The sequence below is a fragment of the Canis lupus genome, chromosome 10 (assembly GCF_011100685.1).
Source record: "Canis lupus familiaris isolate Mischka breed German Shepherd chromosome 10, alternate assembly UU_Cfam_GSD_1.0, whole genome shotgun sequence".
Taxonomy (NCBI): domain Eukaryota; kingdom Metazoa; phylum Chordata; class Mammalia; order Carnivora; family Canidae; genus Canis; species Canis lupus.
Genome location: NC_049231.1, coordinates 11,024,040 through 11,048,285, shown reverse-complemented (window position 1 = coordinate 11,048,285; position 24,246 = coordinate 11,024,040). Strand labels below are relative to the sequence as shown.

Below are 24,246 nucleotides of genomic sequence, written 5' to 3'. Positions count from 1 at the left end.
GCCATTTTGGAAAACAGTATGGAGATTTCTCAAAACGTTAAAAATAGAACTACCCAATGACCCAGCAATTGTACTACTAGGTATTTACCCAAAGGATGCAAAAATGCTGATTTGAAGGGGCACAAGTACACCAATTTTTATAGCAGCATTATCAATAATAGCCAAATTATGGAAAAAGCCCAAATGTCTGTTGACTGATATAAATGGATAATGAAGATGTGGTACACACACACACACACACACACACACACACACACACACAAACGGAATATTACTCAGCCATCAAAAAGAATGAAAATTTGTCATTTGCAACAATGTGGATGGAACTAGAGGGTATTATGCCAAATGAAATAAGTCAGTCAGAGAAAGATAAACACCATATGATCTCACTCATATGTGGAATTTAAGAAACAAAATGGATGAATATATGGGGGGGGGAGAGAGAGAGGGAAACAAATCATGAGAGACTCTTAATGATAGAGAACAAACAGGGTTGACAGAGGGAACAGAGAGATGGGCTAGATGAGTGATGGGCATTAGGGCACTTGTGATGAGCACTGGGTGTTGTATGTAAATGATGAACCACTGAACTCTACTCCTGAAACCAATATCGAATTGTATATCAATTAGCTGGAATTAAAAACAAACTATAGGGATGCCTGGGTGCGTCAGTGGTTGAGCATCTGCCTTTGGCTCAGGTTGTGATCCTGGAGTCCTGGGATTGAGTACCCCTCGGTATCCCTTCGGGGAGCCTGCTTCTCTCTCTGCCTGTGTCTCTGCCTCTCTCTCTGGGTCTCTCATGAATAAATAAATAAAACCTTAAAGAAAAAAAAACAACCAAAGTATAAAACACCTAGAGACAAACTTAATATGTGAATTCATACTCACAAAAAAAAGTTTCTGGACTGTTATTTAAGAATAGAAAAATAATGCCTGAATCTGCAAAAGTACAGTCCATGTTTCTACACAGTGTCATGTGGTGAGGAGCCTGAGGTCTGACCACTCGAGTCCAATTCTCTCCTGGGTCATCTCAGAACAGTTGCTTCATTCCTCTAAGGTATGACTGGTTTTCTTCTTCCTCTTCTTCCTTGCCTTCTTAATTTCGTGTCTTTCTTTTTGTGAGGGAGGTGCTGGGGGGCGGGATGTCGGAGGTATTCTTTCTTTCTTCGTGCTTTCTTATTTCTTTAGGTCTTTCTTCTTTCGTTCTTCTTTTTGTTGTATTTCTTTCTTTTCTTTCTTTCTTTTCTTTTTTCTTTCTTTCTTCTTTCTTTCTTTCTTTCTTTTTTTCTTTCCTTTTTTTCTTTCTTTCTTCTTTCAGATTTGTTTATTTGAGACAGAGAGCATGAGCAGGAGGGCAGGGCGTGAGAGGGAGAGTGAATCTTAAGTAGAGTCCATGCTGAGTGCAGAGCCCCAGGCAGTGCTGATCCTATGACCTGGAGATCACTACCAGAGGTGAAACCAAGAGTCAGATGCTCAGCTGATTGCACCACCCAGGTGCCCCTAAGGTGTGGCTTTTTTGTTTGTAAAAGGAGAGTAATAATATTTGTTAACTCCTGTGTCAAGGATGAGAGTTGTATATAATGATCTGACTAAATAAAATGATCTGTTTAGTACACTCAGCCCAGTGCCAGGCATATGGAAAATACTTAATAGATTACCTATCATACTAAAGATGCCAATTATCTTTAAAATAGTCTGTGCATTTAATGCAATTCCAATTGAGCATTTGTTTTGGTTGTGATTTGTAATTTTACTGAGCGCTTTACAGGGCATTGTTTTTTCATTTTCTGTTTTTGGAGTCATGTGTCTTCTAAGTTGTGGCTGTCTCCCAGCAGAAGTGTTTTGCTTTTGGTTTTGCCTTTGCTTTTGCTGCATATGGCCCCATATATATGTCTCTCTCTCAACCTCTCTTTTTTTCCTTTCTTCTTCTCCTTCTTCTTCTCCTTCTTCTCCTCCTCCTTCTCCTCTTCCTTCTCCTCCTCCTCCTCCTCCTCCTCCTCCTCCTCCTCCTCCTTCCTTCTTCTTCTTCTTCTTCTTCTTCTTCTTCCTCTTTTCTTCCTGCTTTCCTGCCTCAAGGTCACAAAGATACTCTTTGTGTTAAATCCTAGAGGCTTTATTGTTTTACCTTTCACACTTAGATCTATAGTTCACCTGGAAATAATGCCAATATCGTACTGTCTTAATGTTAAGTCTTGATATCTGGAATAAATCTTCCCAACTTGTTCTCCTTCAAGAGTGTTTTGGCTATTTCTGGCCTGTTTCTTTTCCATATAAATTTAGAATCAGCTTTTTAATTTCCACTTGAAAAAAAAAGCCACTGGGATTTTGAACTGGAATTTTTTTTTAATTTTTATTTATTTATGATAGTCACACAGAGAGAGAGAGAGAGAGAGGCAGAGACACAGGCAGAGGGAGAAGCAGGCTCCATGCACCGGGAGCCCGACGTGGGATTCGATCCCGGGTCTCCAGGATCGCGCCCTGGGCCAAAGGCAGGCGCCAAACCGCTGCGCCACCCAGGGATCCCTTGAACTGGAATTGTACAGAGTCTGTAGATCAATTTGAGGAAAACTGACATCATTTCAATATTGAGTTTCCCAGTCCTTGACCATGATACACTCCTTCGTTTATTTAGATCTTCTTTATATTCTTTCAGTAATGTTTTCTAGTTTTCCATGTGGAGGTTTTTATGGTAATTTCTTATCTCGGGGTTCCTATGAACCTACATATGGTACAGTTTCAACTTCACAAGGTGCTATTTTTTCTTCCAAAAGAGGTTCTGGGTTATGGCAGGCTTATTCATGACTCCTCTGGTTCTTAGACAATGTGTTTCTGATCCTTTTTTTGATGGCCATGTGACAGTCCCAGCTGCTCGCTCACGCCCTCCTGCACACTGAGGTCTCATCTCCTACTCCTGCCTGCATGGGAACCACAGGCCTGAGACACTTGGGCCTCTAACCAAGACAACCCCAATCTGGCTCTCCTTTCCCTCTATGTTGGTGGCACCTGTGGGTTTTCCTCTCCCTCTTTTGAGGTAGTTATGTATTTTAGATATTATTTTGATCAGAGTTGGTTAGGAATTTCTATTGTTTAGTGTGGGAGAGGGAGGCCTTGATTTTGGCTTAGAATCCCATGTTCCTGGAAATCAATGGCAATAATACTTGTAATTTTGAAAAAAGATCCGCTAATAGAAGAATAAATAAGAGAATGTTGTAGATCCAAATATAGAAAGTATGGAAAGATTGCTATGTCACAACACTAAATGAAAAATTTCAGAATAATATGCATAGTTTAATTTATGTAAGGACAATACAAAGCAACTTTCTCTTTAAAATACTTAAAGCAATAGATTTAGAAATCCCCACACAAAACTGTTCATAGCGGTTACTCTTAACCACTATGAGTTGGGGTGGAGGGTAGATGGTAAAAGGAAACTTTCAAGGAATTTTTCATATCATTTTTTTACCAGGAAATTTATTATTTGTTTACAAGCAATACAACTTACATTACTTTCACAATTTATCAGTCAAGCATGTTCCCCCTATCAGCTCAGACCCCAAGCCCTTGGCAGCCTTCAGAGCCTTGCTCTCTCCTCACCTGCTTGGCATCTGTGCTCCACCTGGCTGTATCTCGGTCCCTTGAGAATGCCATTCTTCTCTCCACCTGAGGGTCTTAGTATTTGCCATTCTGTCTATCATCTTCTTACCCCACCTCTCTGATTAGTTAACTAAAACTCATCCTTTAAGGCCTCTCAGTTTTTACAACATATCCTCAGGGTAGCCTTCCCTGAACTTCAGACCAGGTAATGTTCCCTGTTATATGCTCTTCTAATATCCGACATTTCTCTTTTGCAACACTTCACACAACACTAATTAAATAATTTTGAAAGTAGTTGTATCATGCTGGAGAACTCCAGTAGAACATAAGCTTTGTTCTGTCAGGGACTAAGGATCTCATTTGCTGATTAATTCCCAGAACCTAGTAGAGCAACTTGAACATAATAAACAGTCACGGAATCAACAAGAAAGTGAATGAGACTTTGAATTGTGTGTCACTCCTGATTCCCCTAAGTCTCTTGGTGGAAACTTAGGGATCTGAGGCTCCCATGTTGGGAAAAATTAATTCCTTTTCTGTTCCTGCTTAGGACTGCACAGATTTGTGCAACATAGGCCATGTGGCTCTGCAGTCCCTTATACTGTACTCAAGAGTGCGTGTTGAGAATACCATCCATTTTATGGATGTCTTATCTAGAATTCCCACTGCCTGTAAGTCTGCCCATGAAAAAAGGAGGAACCTAATAGACCTCTAGTGATTTCGGTAAGAAAGGTAATTATTTCCTGTGCTGAGTGTTGCCTGGGAGACAATCACTCTATCCCCAGGAACCATTTCCTTTATGCTTGTTTCCAGGCTCCCACTATCCAACATCTTCAACTTCAGATGCAAGCTGGTCTTTTGCTGTCTCACTGGAGTTTCACCATTGGACAATTTCCTGTCCATGGATCCTCATGAGATTATGCTGAAATTTCATTCCCAGTGTCATCAGGAGTGAAGCTAAATAAATTGAACTCTAGAGAATGTGCTTTAATGCATAAGAACACAGCTAAGTAATTGCTATACTGAACAAAGGAGGAAATTAGTCACTAGAAAACTCATGTTGTAGGATAACTCATTTCCAAGCAAAATCATAATGGGACTCACCTAAGCAGAATTAAACTTTTATGAAAAAAATTTTTAAAAGACCAATTCGGCCATCAGACTAAGAGAAACATTTCATTTCACTTAACTAAAAGGTCAGAACTTTTTGATGTCCCAGTTACATAGGCAGTGTGTTATGCACATGCTCGTCAGAACATAATGGATGACTTCAGTTATATAAAAGTTCAACCACGTTGAAACTCCTGCTGCATGATCCCTAGAGGAAAAACCCTTTTTGCTACTCACTTTGTAATCAGATGTTGCAGCTATCCACCCGATTCTTTTGAATGATTTCTAAAAAGGAGAGGCCATCGGTTCAGAGGAGCCATTTATTGCCAGTCAAAGGGCGATTAGCAAATGCACGTTACCCTGTAGGAAGCAGAGCCCTTCCATTCTCAGAGAAAAGAGATGATAATCGGACTTTACATATGTTTCCCTTTTTGAGATACAGACCACAGAGTTTGTTTATGACTATCTTTAGCATGAACAGGAAACTCGCAATGAAACTCAAAAGGAGGGGCATAGAGTTAAAATGTCATATAACTCATGAGAAATATGTTCTAAATGATCCAGTGGCTTGAAAAAGCCCATTTTAAAACATGAGAATGATGCAGCACAGTTATGTTTTCAGTAGCAGGGAGGGGAATTGCTGTGCCAACCATACTTTCTGGCCCTGTGACTGGCTGGCTGCTAGGTATTTGTCAGAAGAGCTGGGTGGGACCACGGCTGCAGGCTCTGGCTGTGGAAAAAGTGTTGCTCTGTGAGAAACTTACGAGTTTTGATAAAGGTCAAACCAGGAATGCTGATCTTTAGCAACACCCTAAACCTACCCTAACCTCAGCACTAACTTTAAGAGGGTACCGACACTCTCCACTACTCTTATTTCCTCTATGGGTAATTGCTGCTCCAGGGGGTATCCCCATTGGTCAGAATAGGCCAGGTAACTGCTGTTGCAACAAAAGATACCTAAAATCAACCAAAAGCATTAGTTTAGGGATGACTGCTGGATGGTGAGAGAATGTTTTCTGAGGCAGGAAGAATGTTGCTCTTTCCCTTTGAACTGGCGATGGACTACAGCTGAGATGGTGGCTGCCCCATTCACCTGGCTTCTAGGATGAGGAGATGAGCTGCATGGCCTCAGCTGACCTGCAATGCAAATAAACTTTTGGGGTTATAAGACACTAAGATTTAGCAGCAGAATCTGGCTTAGCCTGACTAATACCGTATCTACTACAGTTTTACAGATGAATAGACAAATGTTCATACAGGTTAAACAGAGGACTCTAGTCAAGGGTCAGGGAAACCACGCATGAGTTCTATGAAGATGTCAGGCTGGTTTTCATTTGTCTCTGAAAGAACCATGGGGGACATCTATTTTTCCACCAACTACTGAGTCTTCAGTCTGATGAGGTCATTCTGATCCCTTGTGCCCCTGGGAATAAGCATCGTCTTTTTCAAGGAGAGCAAAATCAACTTTTTTTTTTCTTTTTGGTTTAGGATCACAGGTAGGATAACCAACCATCCTACTTTGCCAGGACACTGGGACTATCAGTGACAAAACCAGGAAGTCCCAGGCTAACTGGAATGAGTTGGTCATCCTAATTACTGAGGTGATTATCTCCTGGGAATATTCAATAATTATGTAACATAAGCTCCCATTACACCTTACAATTCTTTTCATCGTAATATTACATTATGTTGTAAATGATTTAGATTGCTCAGTGTCTGTCTGCCCACAAAACCCTGAACCTGAGACCAAGGACTGTTTCTTGTCCATTTTATAGTCCCAATACCTTGTATGGTGCTTGCCACTTCGAAAGATCACAGTAAATATTTGTTGCATGGATGAATGGATGCTATTTCTCTGTTGTTTTCCATTACAAAAACTGGTGTGGTATGATTGGCTTTTTCTCCTTTGAGGATCAATTCTGCCTGGAAACTAATTTAACTATAAAGAAAGGTAGAAATCTTCCTTGACTGCAGATACAGGCTGGCATAAAGTTTTAAGTTTAACCCACAGTGTAAAATTACATAAACCTAGCACTGAGTTTCAGCATAAACCAATTCCTTATTAGACTGACTGAATAATTGAATCTCCTTGTTTGGCATTTGTTTAAAGACAGAAGGTCATGGGACAAATGGTGGGTATTTGAGGCTGTGGAAACATATGTTATAAATTTGGTTTAGCTGTTTCTGGTAACTGGGATTATTGTGACTGAAGACCCAGGCCTCCCAAGTCTGCCCTCCGCCCTTGGGAATGCACAACAACATGCCCTCCAAAACCAGAGGCAGGGAGAAAATGTCCATGGGCACGTCTCACGGATGGACTGCACTCATGCCCAGTTAAGGACAGCAAACTGTGCTCTGAGAAACTTGCTCTGGAGAATTAGGTCCAGGCCTCATCCAGCTGGATATTTTCATAACAGGCCTGTGAGGTGTTCTGAGAAAGCATTTGGTAGTTCTTAACTCCACTTACAAACTAAAATCCTCAGACATCTTTGTTTTCGTTAATCACCCATAGTGAGTCTCTCCTAAGTGACTAAGCTTTTCTGAGAAGTGCTTTAAATTCTATAAAGAGGCCCTGTGGAGTGGTGGGAGGATCACTGAACTTGTGTTAAAAAGACTTAGAACAAATTCTATCCTTGGTTTCCTCATCTATAAAATGGGTTTAATAATACCTACTTTTCTTATCTCCTAAGATAGCTTATGAGGTTAAAGCAGATTAAGTCAGTGAAAATAGTTTGACTAAAGTGCCGAACGAACATAAGATAATACGCATTTCCTACCTCTATCATTTACTGTTTCTTCTCATCCTATACAAAACCTACCTAAGCTTGCCTTCTGTTTTAGGACTTCTTTTCACTTATATGTTATAAGTGAATATGTTCCTTATCACAGGAAGAGAATAAGCATTTACTGTGTGTTTTATATGTTCATTGTCTTCATAATGGTACTTATAGCTTAAGTACCATTATTTTTAATTGTACATACAAACTTTAGTTCATAGTAGTTCATGTCTCAGGTCATGCAGCTAGATCTTAGGTTTAAACTCAAGTGTCAGGATCCCTGGGGGGATCAGCGGTTAAGCACCTGCCTTCAGCCCAGGGCCTGATCCTGGAGACCCGGGATCGAGTCCCGCATCGGGCTCCCGGCATGGAGCCTGCTTCTCCCTCTGCCTGTGTCTCTGCCCCACCCCCCTCTGTGTCTCATAAATAAAATCTTTGAAAAAAAAAGTAAACTCAAGTGTCCCTATCTCATCGTCCGTGTGATATTTCTACCACATCATACTACCTTCCAAGTATTAATGAGTTTCCTTCTTTTGTTTCTTTTGTATCTTCAATTTCATATACAAGTTCACCTTGGGCTTGATCACAACATTATGGTTCTTAAAAAAAAATTATTTATTTATCTTAGAGAGAGAATGTAAGAGTGAGAGTGTGGGTGTGTGTGTGGGGGGGTGGGGAGTCAGAGGGGGAGGGAGAAAGAAACTCAAGCAGACTCCACACTGAGTGTAGAGCTTGATATGGGGCTCAATCTCATGACCCTGAGATCATGTCCTGAGCCAAAATCAAGAGTCAGATGCTCAACCAACTGTGCTACCCAAGCACCCACAAGATTATGATTTTTAAAATTTTGATCATATTTCCTCATCTTTTATCACTCCAGACTGAAATGTCCTGCTTATTCTGGCAGTACTCTCTATTTCCTGGATCTCTGTACTTGCTTTTATTTGGACGTTTCTTGAGCTAGAACAACTAAAGTTGCATGTATTATTGCAGGTGCAGGCCCTCCGGGGTTGGGGACCCGGGCAAGATAATGTTTCCAGATGTATTGCCAATATTGACCACGATACCCAGGTTATCATTAGCCATTTGGGCTGAAGTAGGGCAATTCCAGTGGAACACCTCCCAGCTATAACCAGAAACCATGTGGCCAGCCATCAGGAAACATAATGTTTTGAGGTCTCTAAAGCTTTTTTCATTTATTTATTCAACAAGTACTTAAAAAGCATGAACCCCGTGCCAATCTCTGTTCTAGTTGCTGTGGGTAGGGTAGAGTATAAAACATCCCAAGTTCCTGTTTCTATAGAGTATATTAAGTAATGTGGAGAGACAGTTGACAGAAAAATGTATAATATGTTAGAGGTTTTTACAAAAGCTGTCTAACTGGCCTGCCTGTCTCCAGGAAGGCAGCAAGTACTATGTAGGAAAATAAAGCAGGGTGAGGGGAATAGGGAAAGACTGGGCAGGGGCTTGGCTTCTCTATGTAGGATGGTCAGGGACATCTGTGATAAGGTGAGATCTGAGCAGTAACTTGAAGTAAAGGTTATCTCTGAGAAGGACATTCCAGGCAGAGAGAATGGCAAGAGCAACTGTCATGGGGAAGCTACTTAGCATGTGTGAGGTGTGCCAGTATAGCTGGAACTACGTGAGAGTAGAGGGGACTGGGGAGATGAGGTAAGAGATAAGGTCAGAGCTTGAAGATTAAGGAAGGGCAGGTCATGCATGGTCATGTAAGTTATGGTGAAGGACTTTGTGTTTTACTCCGCGAGGTAGGAAGGTATGGGAATATTATGCACAAAGAACTGGCCTCATCAGACTTACCATTTTAAGAAACTCACTCTGACTGTGAGTCTGGTCTGCAGAGAATACACTGTGGGAAAGGAATGGCAGAGGCAAGGAGGCCAGTTAGACAGCTCGTGTAATAATCCAGGTGAGAGATGATAGTGGCTTGGATGGTGGCTCAGGGCACTGGTGGAGTTAAGGGCAAAATGTCATTTTGTCCTGGATCTAGACTGGATATGAGAGAAAGAGAAGAGTCACTGATGACTTCAAGGATTTCAGCTTGAGAAATTGTAAGTATTGGATGAATGGAGTCCTCTTTTATTGAGATGAAGAATACTCCGGGAAGCATGTTTTGTGTGTGTATGTGCATGTTTATGTGTGGTGGCAGAGAATTGGGAGTTCTATTTAGTGTATTTGAAGTTTGAGATACTTCCAAGTAAGGACTTCAAGTAGACAGCTGGATATGTGTTCACAGGAGAGGTTGGGGCTGGAGTTTAAGTTTGGGATCTTAAAAGCCCTGGGGCTAAATGAGCTCACCTAAGTAGATAGATAAATCGATAAGAAAGAGGTCAGAGCACTGAACCCTGGAGCACTTCAACATACCATTTAGAGCTGGAGAGACAGATGGAAGCAGTTAAGAGGAGCAGTCACTTAAACGCTGTTTTGGTGGCTGTGTGGCAGCAGCTACTGTAAATACTGGGTTCACCTATTAGAGATCTGCTCCCAAAGTGGGAGACCACCGGGATATTTATGACTGTATACATGGCCACTACACAGGATCACTGAGAAAAAGCACACAAAGAAGACTCCTGGCTTATCATTAAAAAACCTGCAGGAGATTGGCAGGATGGAAAATTAGGTTGAATTAATTTAGATTAGGAAAAATTGAGTAGAAAGCAAAGAAATCATATATTCCTGGTAACATAAACATAACTATGACAGAAACAAGAAACTCTTGATACTATGAGTATATAAATTATTCACATGTGCACTTGTAAATGCACAAGATTAAATGTATCAAACTGCATATTAACAAAATCGTCTATACAATACATGGTAAATAAAGTTTGGGTTTGGAAACTTTTTTTCTCCCCTCTCTGATTGCAATTGGTGTTTAGTTTTTAGGTCACCCCATAGAAAACTTTTTTAACCCATGATGTTTCTCAGAGGTAGATCTGTTTACTTTTCAACCATGTTAAAAGTTTTCAGTCACAATTCTGGATAGCAGCAACTACCTCATTTGATAGACAAAGCCATGTGTTCAAGAGGGGTGAGATAGTAATAGATTTTCAAAAAACATATTCTCCTTTTATTTCTCCCTGCACCTCCCCTGCCCCCAAATTTGGCCTATCCCTATCCCTAATTGGCCAGCCAGAGGTAGGGGAAAGGGAAGTAGAGCCAGAGAACAAAGAATTAAATTCTTGGTTAAATCTGAAAAGTCTTGATCTTTGTGTAAGAGAGATTTAAAAGAACAGTAGTAGAGATAAGGCTTCTCTTGACTGGGTCAAAGACTCAGAGCAGGAATTGGACAGGAGATGGGAGGCTGGGATAATGATGGGGTACTGAGAAGGGGTCCTTCCTTGCACCTCTACCCCATTATTTCCAAAGACATGAGTGGGGTAAAATGCAGTCAGCTTCTCCAAACCTCATATACTGAAGCCCTATCCTCTAAGTCCTAGAAGTAGCTCATTATTTCCTCTGGTTCAGTTTTAGGGGAGGGACTCTGGGACACGTCTGTCACCAATGAGACCACCAGGAATGTCCAGTTGGTGGACACAGTGGTGGTGGTGGGGCCTTGGTGAAGAAACACAGTGGCTTTGAGCCTTCTTCCCTGAGGGGCAGTGCCTTTAGGACAAATGCTCTTTTCTTCCCTTCCATGTGGCAGATTAGCAGGGTGGGCTGAGGCTGCCCCTGTTTTGGAAGGGCACCTGCCTTTGGCTAGTCTAGTGGCTCAGTTTGGCCTCTTTTTTGGATGTCTTCATCTTCATCCTTTCATACATTTTCTTGAGGAGCCTCCTTTGTGCCCACAAATGTAGTTTCATATGCTCCTTGTATTCCAACACTACCTCTACGATAGCACTGGCTTTACTGCACTATCTACTTGTCTATCTTACATACCAGGTTGGGAGCCTTTTGAAAACAAAGACCAGGTTGCAACTGTCTTTATAGTCTCTGATACCCAAGATGGACCCTGGGTCATGGTCAGCAAGCGATCAGATTGATTACATTATAAAGGAAAACACATTTATATACCCATTTCTATGGCCTGAGTGTTGCTGTGACTTGCAATAAGCACTTTCTGTTGGACAGATGTTAAACAACAATGACTGTAACCACTGACAGCATGTCTTCTCATCTTCATTCTATTCCCTGCCCTTCAGATAACAGATTGAGGCCTATTTTCTCCGGAAAGCTGCTGCTGCTGATCCATCCTACAATCTGCCAGTCTCCTTTTTCTTAAGACATTTCCTGTTATCGGTTTGTAGCCATAAATACACATTCCTAGATTTTATAGTCAGTCTTGTTTCTTGCCACATTGCTTTCTTAGAAATCACATCTTCCATAAAATGGAACATTTTCTCCTCTAGCGCTGATGTTGCAACTCAGGGCTGACCAAGGATTCAGTGTCACATAAGGTATAGTCATGATCGATCACATGTCAAAAAGACAAAGCTACAATCACAATCCTCTCAAATAATTTAGCATAGTAAACATCAAGCTTAAGGCCCATAAAGTAGTCATAAACACACATTGATGATACAAGGATACCTAGAATTATGTTAAATCAGAAAATTCAGCCCTATCCTATCACAAAGTTTTTCCTAAAATTAATATCCACATTTTTCAAATGAATATTTTCAACACATTAATGAAAAAGTTTGTTCCACTTTCACATTATAAATGGAATAGTGGAGGATTATTTTGACAGTGTAGACCTTTTTTTTTAATTAAATATTTTATTTATTTATTCATGAAATGACACAAACACACAGAGGCAAAGGGAGAAGCAGGCTCCATGCTGGGAGCCTGATGTGGGACTAGATCCCAGTTCTCCAGGATCACACCCTGGGCCAAAGGCAGGCACCAAACTGCTGAGCCACCGAGGGATCCCAGTGTAGACCTCTTGTAAAAGTCCAAGCAAGTTGAAAGTGTAACTTCATAAGGCTTCATAGGCTTCCATAACTTGGAAATGCCCTTCATAAGTTGTCTTCTCCAAAGCAGGGCTTCTACGTAATTCAGTTGATCCTGTATTTGCACCCAAATTACTAGGCTCAAGAAATGTTTCCTGTAGTTTATGACAATAGTGGTGTTTCTTTTCTCCTCTGAGAACCTGACCCAATCTCTCTAACCTTCCTCCTCTCCTTTCCTTTTTTCTTATTGAAAGCTAAAGGCAGAGTTGCTTGATAGAAGACCAAAGCAGAGCAAGAGAGACACAAAGTGGCCTTAAATCACTCAAACTCCACTTCCTTCTATAAATTATTCCTCTTTGATTTAATTTTTATTGTAAAAGCAATAAAACAACTGCTGATTGTGAGCAAACTTAAAAACAAAAAAAGGTTCAAAACACCTATGATGTGATTGCTAAGAGGTCTGGCTTACTTAAAATTCAACAAAACAATTCAGTCCACATTTATTGATGGCCCACTATGTGCCAGGCCTGATGTGTATGCTCAGGAGATGCTGAGACAAAGGTGATAGATTGGCCTTCTGGGAGCCTGGGGGAGGTATAGGTATTAAGAAAATAGCATTTAAGGGGTGCCAGGGTGGCTCAGTCAGTCAAGCAACCAACTCTTGGTTTGGTTCAGGTCATGATCTCAAGGTGGTGAGATCCAGCTCCACATCAGCTCCATCCTCAGTATAGAGTCTGCTTAAGTTTCTTTCTCCCTCTCCCTCTGCCCTGCCCCCTTTCCCCTGCCATTGTCAAATAAATAAATCTTGAGAGAGAAAACAACATTTAAGCCTAGTCTTGGGAACTTCCTATAGGGTAGTAGCAGACTAGGGTGATCCTCTGTGGGATATTTTGACCATGGAATTTGTGGGTTTTGTGATTGATATTGATTTACAATCATGTCTGGTAAGAGGAAGGACATTTAGAAACTATTTAATAAGAAGCTTCTGTGTTTTCTAATTTTTTTTTTTTTAAGAGAGAGAGGGTGGAGGGGCAGAGAGAGAGAATCTCAAGAATTTCCATGCTGGGCATGGAGCCCCATTCAGGGCTTGATGTCACCACCTTGAGATCAAGACCTGAGCCAAAATCAAGTCTGACACTTAACCGACTGAGCCAGCCAGGCGCCTCACTTCTCTGTTTTCTAGTGAGATTTGAGTATTAAAGTTTGCTTTGTGTTTAACCAAGAAAAATCTCATTATCTCATTGATAACAAATAGGATTATCACAATGTTTGGTAAAGGCTGATATTATAGGCAATGGGGAATCCAATTAAGGCAATACAAGGGTGAGACAATGATGTTGAGGAAATAATCTCTTTAGCCTTGAAATTGTGGAACATACCAAGTAATCATTCAAAGAGGAACCAAACTAGATGGCCTACCCTGGCTTTATATAGTTTAGCTATTATTGCTCTCAGAATTTTTATGAGTTTTTTTGGGGGGACAGCAAGTTCCAGACATCCATAAAAATAATACATGTCCATGTGCATGGTAGTGTCTGGGAGAAACAAGTAGCATCAGGGATAAGATTATTTCTAAATGATCTATCAAAAGCAAGCCATGCAAGTAAAGAATTAATGAATGCAATTAAGATGTTGACAATCAGACCTAATTTTGTGTGTCTGAAAAGTTGTTGCTGTGTGGGTCACTTATTCACCTTTTGACTTATAAATAATTCTCGAGTGGCTTTTGATCTTTCTGATTATGGATAAATGCCATCAGAAACAAGACCCCAGAGGCTTTCTTTTTCTCAGGGGTTACATAGTCTGTATTTGGAACCATGGCTCTGAGCTTGTTTTTTATATATTTTGCATAGAATGCAGTTCTAAAAATAGCATGTGACCTCAGTGGAAAATTAAGTGAAACCATGAATTGTCTCTGTAAGCATAATAATGCTCTAGAAGTAAAAATATGTGCAATGATCAAGAGGGGGACCTGAGAGCTACCACCCCTCAAGTCTCCATTGTCAAGCAAGAAGCCTTCAACAGGACCATTCAAGAGAAACACAGAAGTGCCATGGGGTTTGAGGGCAAAGGGATAGGCACTGGTCCTGGGCCTGACTGCACTGAAGGCAAGGGACTGGGGCTAGAGCCACTTGCCTACTGCCAGAACACAGAGAAACAGTCTTTATGAGGAATAAGCTGCACTTGCATTCACAATGACTGACAAAAGAGTGTGTAAGTTTCTTATCGACTGGACAGGGGAGTCATAGGAGCCTTTCCGGAATCCTGCTCAAGAAGATATGGAAGAGAGCAGTTACTCCAGAAGAAGTGTGACTCTGGGTGGTTGAAGGCAGAACAAGAGATCAGAAGCCAGAAGAGAGACATAGCCTGTATCAGTTGGCTCTTCAGAGGGCTCCATGGGGGTATCGTGAGATTGCACAAAAGAGCCCCCTTCTTGGGAACAGTCAGCTCTAAAACTCTTCAAGGCCACAGAACACTGCTGGTCTATCACAAGAGTACTGGATAGATAAGTCACCTCCTCCTGTTTACCCTTCTTTTTCTCCCTCCATCCCTGGGGGAGCCAGAGACAGTACTGGGAAGGCACAGAGAGAGGAGCACAAGGCCAAGAGACACAGGAGAAGCCCATCATACCCCTTCTTCCCCACTGATTGTTGCCCAGCCAGGGGAGCTGAGAAGCTTTAACTGTGAATGAGGTTCGGATTATTGAATTAAAATCAGACTATTCTTCTGACTAGCAGAGACGAAGGGACTGTGCACCAGAGTGTTCAAAAGAGTTTATAGAATCTGCCTAAGATTTCATCTACTTTCCATGTAGGGAAGACACAGGCCTCAGAACAGAGTCAGAGAACTGGCTGAGAGAAATAATAGAATCCTTTCTCTAACTCCAGTGTGGGGACCTACTTGTTCAATGTACCAGTTATGCTTGTTTATGGATTTGTTGCCCTCTTTTTAAAAAAAAATTATTATTTTTTTTATTGGAGTTCAATTTGCCAGCATATAGCATAACACCCAGTGCTCATCCTGTCAACTGCCTGCCTTAGTGCCTGTCACCAAGTCACCCCAAGATTTGTTGCCCTCTTTATACTGAGAGCTTCTTGGGGTTAGAGACCATATGCTATATTCATCTTTACAAATCTTGATGAGTCAGTATTGGACACATAGCAAATGTTTGTTGAATGAATAAATGAACAAATTAATTGATAAATGGGGGGTCATTTAGTGTAGTGATTCAGGGTCCAAACTTGGGCTTTGACATTTATTAGTTGTGAGTTCTTCAGCCAGTTACTTAATCTTACTATAACTTAACCAGTTCTATAACCTTTTACTTCCCTTGTAAAGTGTTTTATTTAATTCTTTTTTAGGGAAAGAAGGGTGGAAGGAGAAAGAATCTTTTTTTTTCTTTTTTTAAGATTTTATTTATTCATGAGAGACACACAGAGAGAGAGAGAGGCAGAGACACAGGCAGAGGGAAAAGCAGTCTCCATGCCGGGAGCCCGATGTGGGACTCCATCCTGAGACTCCAGGATCATGCCCTGGGCCAAAGGCAGGCACTAAACCGCTGAGCCACCTAGGGATCCCCCTGGAAGGAGAGAGAATCTTAAACAGGCTCCACACCCAGTGCACAGAGCCTGACCTGGGGCTCGATCTCATGATCCTGAGGTCATGCCTTAAGTTGAAATCAAGAGTCAGAAGCTTAACTAGGCAGCCCTTAAAGTATTTTATTAAAGTACAAAATAGTACTTAGCTCACAGGATATGAGGATTAGATGTGATATTATGCATATATAATGCTGAGCACAGTGGCTGGTATATAGTCAACGTTCAACAAATGAGAGCAACAATGACATCATTATTGTTGCTGTAGTTAGGGATGAAGTTGCATTAGTGTGCACAGACCACTCCTCCATGTCAGCTGGGCCTGGTGTCCTTGATTTTTTTGAAAAAAGATTTATTTATCTGAGAGAGAGAGAGAGAGAGAGAGAAAGAGCAGAAGGGGCAGAGGGAGAGGGAGAGAGAATCTCAAGCTGTCTGCTGAGTGCAGAGCCCCATGGATGCAGGGGTTGATCTCATGACCCTGAGATCAGACCTGAGCCAAAATCAAGAGTCTGACACTCAGCCGACTGCACCAACTAGGTACCTCAAGTGTCCTTGATTTTGATAGTATGTCCTTGACCCCAACTGGGCCTGCTAACTTTGATGCCTGAGTCTCCCTGTTTTACCTCCCTTTCTGCTAGGTTGGGGAGGGGCAGCAATGCTGCTCCATTGCATAGAGGAGTCCTAGCTGGTGGACTCAGTGCTTTTTTTTTTTTTTAATTGAAGTATAGTTGATATGCCATGTGCATTAGTTTCAGGTGTATGGCATAGTGATTCAACATGGACATTTAATTAAGCCTTTAGCTTGCAGCCTCCTCTAGAACTGAATCATCACTTTCAGAGGTATATGGAACTTTTTCTTCCGAAGTCTTTCTGGGATTCTGTAGCACACACCAGTTTACTTCTGAGCTTCTCCCAAAGCGGTTCTTGTTCCTTGGCTTTGCAAAGTCAGTTACCACGGACTGTCCAGTTCATCATGCTTTTGCTTCTTCTTTGTCCTTGAGTATTAATGCCTTAAATAAAATCCTTTTATCATCACATGGGCAGAAGGCAAGGGAGATTGAGAAAAATCTATAATAAATCTGAGTGCTCAATATACCAGGTATAATTTGAAGTAGGTGTAACTTTTATAATAAGAAAAAATAATTGTGATTGCAAAAAAGAATTGAGGGGCGGCAGGATGGCCAAGTTAGTTAAATGTCTGATCCTTGATTTCAGCTCAGGTCATGATCTCAGGTTTGTGACATCAAACCCCGCGTGGAGCTTCACACTCTGGGCATGGAGCTTGCTTAAGATTCTCTCTATCCCTCACCCTTTGGCCCTCACCCCGCCCCAGCTCGTGTGTTCAGGTGTGTGGATGTGTGTGTGAACTCTCTCTCTCTCTAAAAAAGAGTTGAGTTGGAAATATACACTGTATATGAGCATATTTTCTACATATAGTTAATACTACAAAGTAATTCATGCTATTTTGCAAAATAAACTACGTAGACAGTAAGTGCATTAGTATTTTGATAAAGTAGCAATTACTAGGGGTAAGGTTATCAAAGAAGGCTTCATGGCAGAGATGGCAATTTTCCTAGACTCTGAATAACGAGTAGAACTTGGATTTCTTAAGGGAGCAGGCCTCTATTTAGCTCGTTTCTTTATTATGTGCAAAGCAGGATATTATCTAGTATAGTAGCCATTGCTTTGGCTTCTCAATATGCTTTTTCCTTTTTAATTCCTTCATTTTGATAAGAGATGAATTCTCACTTGGAGAGAAGGAAACCGGCACAACAGAGGAAAGCAGAGCCTGGAGACACAGAACTGATGATAAGACTTGAGCTCCATCCAGCTCCATCTAAAGCCAGAACGCCCCTGGACTTCCAAGTTGCAAGAGCTGATAAATTCCCTCCCACTTTTTTTTTTTCCTTAGGTTGATTTTAATTGGGTTTTAGTCACTTTCATCAGAAAGAGTCCCAGCTAATAAGACAGAGTAATGAGACAGTATTTAACTCTGCATTTTAGAAGAACATCACAGTGGGTAGAGCTAGACCTCAATTTATAGTCTATTGAAATTACAACTTAAAGGTTGTTTCTCATTAAGCTTATTGGTGGTAGATAATTCTTATCCTTCGACTCAAGGCAGTGTGGGAACAGACTGGTGTCTGCATTTTCCCTTTGGAGCTTGTTATTTTTCTCATAACAGATGAATTATTTGTAAGCAAAAATTAAAGATAAAAATCAATTCCCATCATCTTAAAAAAAATATGGTGAACATGTCCCTAGAGTTATGAAAGCTGCAGAGCAATTCATCTATGGAGTGCTGCTGGAAAGCAGAGCCCACCAAGCCCCCGGAATTCAGGATTAAAGGAAATGATAGTTATATGTTTATTGATTAGAAGTTTTGGCTGCAGCAGCCAGGGCAAAGATAGCAAATCTCTGGGTGATCTGGCAACTTACTTCATAATAATTAACTAATAACAGCTAATTAACACGTGAGTACACACGATAAGTCTACTATTGTTATGTATTACCACAAACCTGAATAAGTACTGCTGTTGTCATCATTCTCATTTTTTAGATAAGAAAAGTTGAGGCACAAAAGTATTTAGGCCAGAATAGGCATCCAGGCATCTGATGCGAGTAGGACCCCTTAACCATTACACCACACTGCTACCTTATTAGTCACCCCACAGACACACTCATTGTTGTAGCAGCAAGTCTCAGGTCTCCACTGACAAAGCAAAGAGTTTGGGGCAAGAGACAAAATTACTCGGATAATCAGGAAGAGGGAAAAGATCAATTTCCGCTGAAATGCATTCTTTCATTTGCTTTAATTGTGGTGAATTTTTCTTGTGAGGCTTTAAATATTTTTCCATGAATGGTTATTAGCATTATTGATAAAGAATAAAGAGAAAGACAGATAATGATTTAATAATGCCTTCTTATTTGGAAGGCAATAATACTTGAAAACTGTGGTTCTCACCCTGGGTGCAATTTTGCCGCCCACAGGACATTTGGTAATGTCTGGAGACCTTTTTGGTTGTCGCAGCTGGGAGATGCTACTGGCTTTGAGTAGGAAGACATCAGGGATGCTGCTAACCATCCTACAATGCACAGGTCAGCCTCCACAACAAATTGTCTCCAAATGTCATTAGTACTCAGGTTGAGAAACTCTACCTAAAACAACAAGAATTTGTTGACTATGCTTTTAATGAGTCATGTAGACATCACTTTTCCAAGCTCAGAAAAATTTGAAGACAGGAGACAATATATTATCTTGGCAAGCACAGGACATAAAAATAAGTTTATGGAAATGACACAGTTTACACTGGACATATGAATAGAATGATAATCCAAAGTTTCTCATTAGAAAGAAAACTTATCTTTCTTTGTGGTTTAGAGAAGTCCTCTGTGGTTTAGAGGGAACAGTTTCAAAACTGCCAGCTTTTAATTATTGAAAAAAAAATTTCTTATGATAAGATAACTTAAATTCATCTGCAAATGGCCTTTGCTGACCTCCCATCATTCTTCGAGTATTTCTCAATGGCCAGGACTTTAGTAACTCCAGTCAGACATATTTGATTAAAAAAAATAAAATAAAAAAGAGCACCTAGGTGGCTTAGTTGGTTAAGCATCTGCCTTTGGCTCGGGTCATGATCCCGGGGTCTTGGGATTGAGCCCCGCATCTGGCTCCCTGCTCAGCAGGGATTCTGCTTCTCCCTCTCCCTCTGCCTGCAGCTCCCCCTGCTTATGCTTTCTCCCTCCCTCTCTCTCTGTCAAATAAATAAGACCTTTAAAAAAAAGAAATTTTTATCTAAGTGGAAAAATAACATAATTTAGACTTATTAGTATAAAGACCAAAATACACTATTATACTTAGAAATCAGGAGACTCAGTACTTTTTATGAGGATCTTAGTCTCCTTAATTTGAATATTTCAAAACTAATTATATTACGAAAATTGAATGCCACACACCAATTCACTTAGATTGTATTGATCGTGATGAGCTAATTACTTTAGATTTATGATCTGAATAATTTATTATTGTGCAACCCACCCCACATTAGTGGTTTTTGCAAAGTAGTACAGCAAAGCAATCTTTTGCCAACTTCTATTCATGTTTGAAGAAGAATTTCCTATACATATATCAAAATCTGTCACCACAGACCCCAGACATGTCAAGTTAAATAATGCACTGACAGAGATATAGAGAACATTTATAAAGGGAGGTTCCTTTCTAAATGGGAATGATTAAAGAAAGATGCATTGTTGCAGTTAAACAAAAGTCTTACCACTGTGACTCTGCCTTGAATGCTGTTCCCAGAAGGACCTCAAAGGTATTATTCACATAATCAACTACAGGCAGGACATATGCTTCTTTGGTTCTACTGGAGCCAAGTGGCTATTACAGTTGTAGGTGAGAACTAGGTGTAGTATTGAAAGAAGAGTGGGATGAAAAAGAGGGAGAAGTTTTCATTCATTCATTCATTCATCTACTCAATATGTATTTTTTCTTTCCACCTTTAGGAAGTATAATTGACAAAAAGTATATATATTTAAGGTGTATAAAGTGATGATTTGATATATGTATACTTTGTGAAATAATTCCCACAATTAAGCCTATTAACATATCCATCACTTCCCCATAATTATCATTTATTTCTTTTTTTCTTTTGTGGTGCATTCAATATATATTTATTGATCTTCTAATATGTGCCACACTCTGTGTTTGTGTTGGCAGCAGAAAGTGAGGAAGGGAGAATAGAAAAGAAAAGAGGACAGCTTGACAAGGGACCACCTGGCTTTTTCCTGGTCTCATAAAGTTTACAGGTTGTGTGTGCATGGGGGAATTATCTAATAAATAATTAGACAATTTATTATGCTGGCCATATATGAAACAACAACAGATATAAGGTATTATGAGAAAGAATGACTAGAAGAACTAATTTAACCTTTGGAGTCAGGAGAGGTAGCTGGTAGGTGTAGTCTTGCTCAGGGTAAAAAAAAAAACAAACAAACAAAACCAAAAAAAAAAAGAAAAAAGAAAAAGAAAGGCATGACTCATAGTTGATAAGCAGCACAATTCAGATATCAAATATTCCTTTTTTAAAAAAAGATATCGAATATTCCTAATTAAGTGTGAGTTTCTAGACCTTTAAAAGACATGGAATCCTGCATGTGGTGATTTTCACTATTAAGCTAATAAAGCAAACCAGAATCAACAGGATATTAAAAAAGTTCTAATTGGCCTTAGCTACCGAATGACTTTTGTGAAAAAGATGGTTTTAAGGAAGGGTGAGGCTGGTGAGTGGGTAAAGAAAATAGCAGGTCTAGGAGACAAGTTCAGAAGGCGTCAGGAGCAAGCAAGAGGTAAACAAATGGTGCGACAGGCTACGGAGCCAGTGAGGAAAACTGGCATCAGGTTCACAGGAAATGAAGCAGGCTCTAAGGCCGCAGGAAGTGGAGCCCTCGGTGAACCTCCAGCAGAGGAATCTGACCTGGACAGGAAGTGAAGGGCATCATCTGAGGGAGCAGGAGGGGAAGACCGTTTTTTTGTGTTGGTCATAATGAGGAAAATAAGTATCAGTTACATAAACTTTGCTAACGTTCTGTCCTGTTTGGGGGTTTAGGCAGTTTCAAGAGTCTCTAACAAAATAATCTGGCCTTCTGGGAGGTATTTGTGAGGGACAAGAACAAAGAGAAGAAAGACCGGAGAGCGGGGAATTGCTGTGGGGATGTCTTGCTTTGGCTCCCTTCTGGATAACACAAGATATCTGTCTTGGGTCCAGATCAGAAGGAAATAGGTCCCCTCCCATCTCCCTTCTCATGATGATGTGATCCATAGGTGACTCTTGGTTGAGGTAAATCTAATTTGTGTTATAATAAGACCAAAGTTTGAGGAGTGGGAAATAGTTAAGAAGTTGTTTGTTGGAGATTATACGGATAATTTATTCTGTTTCGACTGAAGGAGGAAAAGGATAAAAGAAGCCAAAACCTCCACCAACTCCCCTAGTGTAAATGGGGGAAGGAAACACACTGACAAGCTACCACTGAGAATATATGTAAATATGATTTTTTTTTACCAGTCGTAAACAATGTGGTATGAGTAAAGACGGGAAGAAACAAAAATAACCAGCATTAAGTTAAAAGGGATAATTAGAGGAGCCAAAATAAGAGGTGAATGTTGCAGAGAATCTAGCTAACTTTAGAGACTAGAGATTCCTTCAAACATTTCTTTTCAAGGGACTGTGGGATTTTACATATTTTAAGATGTAACAAAATCCTAAATGTAAAGGTCTTAAATACACACAAACATTTTTTGCTTTTTTCTCTGAAGGGAGGAGACACTAAGAGATGTGTTCTTGGCTGTCATTTGGAGAATAGCTTCTAGTACATTTTATTTTCTGTTAAAAGCTCTGGAGAACAGTTGGCAAATAGAAATTGGTCCACAGAAATAACATAGCTTCCTGGAACTTAGAGGGGGAAGGAAATGGGTGGTTTCTTTAATTACTATAGTATTTGTGGTGTGTGTGTGTGTGTGTGTGTGTGTGTGTGTGTGTGTATTATAACTAAAGATAGCTTTCTGGCTAATGTCCTCAGGAGGGAAGGTGAACCTGGAAATTAATGAATTCAAAAGTGTATACAGTTGTGTTGAATTTGATAAGTAAGACAATAACGCTCTTTGTTTTTAATATCCTGGCTAGATCAGAAGGAGTGGATTGAAATTGGTTCTTTGATATTTAATCAGTTTAAATTAAAGGACATTATTATTTACATATGGAGAGCTAATGACTTTAACGTAGGCAAGAAAGCTTATTTACAACAAAGATGCAATTGGGGGTGGCAAGAGGAGTGTCAATAGGGCCTTAATTAATTGATTTGCTAATTATTCTTTTCTGCTGGGTGTTACAGAACTTTTACTAATGAGCAGCTGTAACAAGAATGCTGCAACAAGTTATCTGGACTTACTAGTAGTAGCAATAGCTACTTGGACATTTTAAGATATTTTTAAATCCTTTTTAAATCCTCTTTTATGCTGAAATTATGGACTTTATAAACTTGAAGAACTAAATGTATTCTTATATGTACCCTTATTTATCAGCTATGTCCAGGTCTGAGCTTAAAAGGCGTTTAGTGAAGTCTGAAATAAATTAGGGGACAGATTTGTATTTAAGTAAAAATTTAAAATCTATCTCAAAGCACTGCCAAGTATTTAATTTTTCTAAAGATAATGATTGATAATAGATACATTTATGATCTATGGTATAGAAGTTCAACTTTTCTGTAGGCTTACTTTTTTTTTTTTTTTTTTTTTTTGCATTTCTTAGAAAGTCATGATACCAGAGAAATTCAGAAATCCCCAGGAGATACTGTGCAAATGCAAACTTATGTTTTCTTCCACATGTTCACTTCTCATAACTCCTTGACCCAAACCCTTCACTTCATCTAGTTTGTGAGCCCTATACACATTTTTTCCTAAGGCATGCTCACTCTTGACACCAAGTTTTGGCTTAGGCTGTGCCTCCTGCCTAGATGCTGTCTCTTATGCCTACACTGATTGGGAGTGGCGGTGAGGGGTAGGGGTGGCTAACATTTACTAAGCATGTATCATGCTGTAGGCACTCTATTGGCAATTTACACACATTGTTTAATAATGCCCCCATTTTACAGATGTAGGAACCAAGGCTTAGAGAATACCAGTGGCCTTGCCAGTAATAAGTGGTATAAAGTCAGAATATGAATCTAGGTCTTGTTGTTGTTGTTGTCATTTCTCGACTTAATCATAGAGTGCCTTGAATTGCTAAGGCCTGATTTCCCCAACCAGATGGTCAGCTGCTGGCAGGCAGGGACCTTATCTTTTAGACTGCACAGAGTAGATACTCAATAGTTATAGCCTTCTGTTGAATTGAAAAATAAAATGTAAAATGTCAAAGAATTTTATAAATAGATTAAACATTGGAAGAAAGAAAGAAGTCTCAGAAAACTAGTTTCTCAAAATCCCTACATGAATGCCACAAGACACTAGTTCTGTGTGAGCCAGGGCTACCTCCATGGGCATCTAGAAATGTGGGGGGCTTTTCTTAGGGTAACAGGATACTGTAGTTAGTGGGTGGAGGACAGGGATGTCAAACGTCCTACAGAACATGAGAAAGTTCCATAAAACTGCCAGTCCTCACATGCTAATCATGCTCCTGCTGAGCAGCAGCACCTGGCTTTGCAGCCCAGTGATGGAAAATGTGTGCCCAGAAGCTAGGTTGACTTCTGACCTAGCTTCACATC

General features: G+C 40.2%; 2 long non-coding RNA genes across 4 annotated transcripts in view; one reads left to right on the top strand and one right to left on the bottom strand.

The window, feature by feature from the left end:
• LOC102152432 overlaps nucleotides 1-24,246 on the bottom strand; it is a 163,547-nt gene that overhangs the window by 29,329 nt on the left and 109,972 nt on the right. The window contains exon 4 of the long non-coding RNA XR_005365381.1: nucleotides 4,939-5,838. This is a non-coding gene — a long non-coding RNA (uncharacterized LOC102152432). The remainder of the gene's footprint in view (nucleotides 1-4,938; nucleotides 5,839-24,246) is intronic.
• Nucleotides 1-24,246, top strand: part of LOC111097592 — a 143,088-nt gene that overhangs the window by 9,328 nt on the left and 109,514 nt on the right. The window contains exon 1 of one of the 3 annotated variants that reach the window (XR_005365384.1): nucleotides 9,135-9,547. The exons of the other annotated variants lie outside the window; for them this stretch is intronic. This is a non-coding gene — a long non-coding RNA (uncharacterized LOC111097592). Of the gene's footprint in view, nucleotides 1-9,134; nucleotides 9,548-24,246 lie in introns of those variants that run through there. 3 annotated transcript variants of the gene reach the window in all.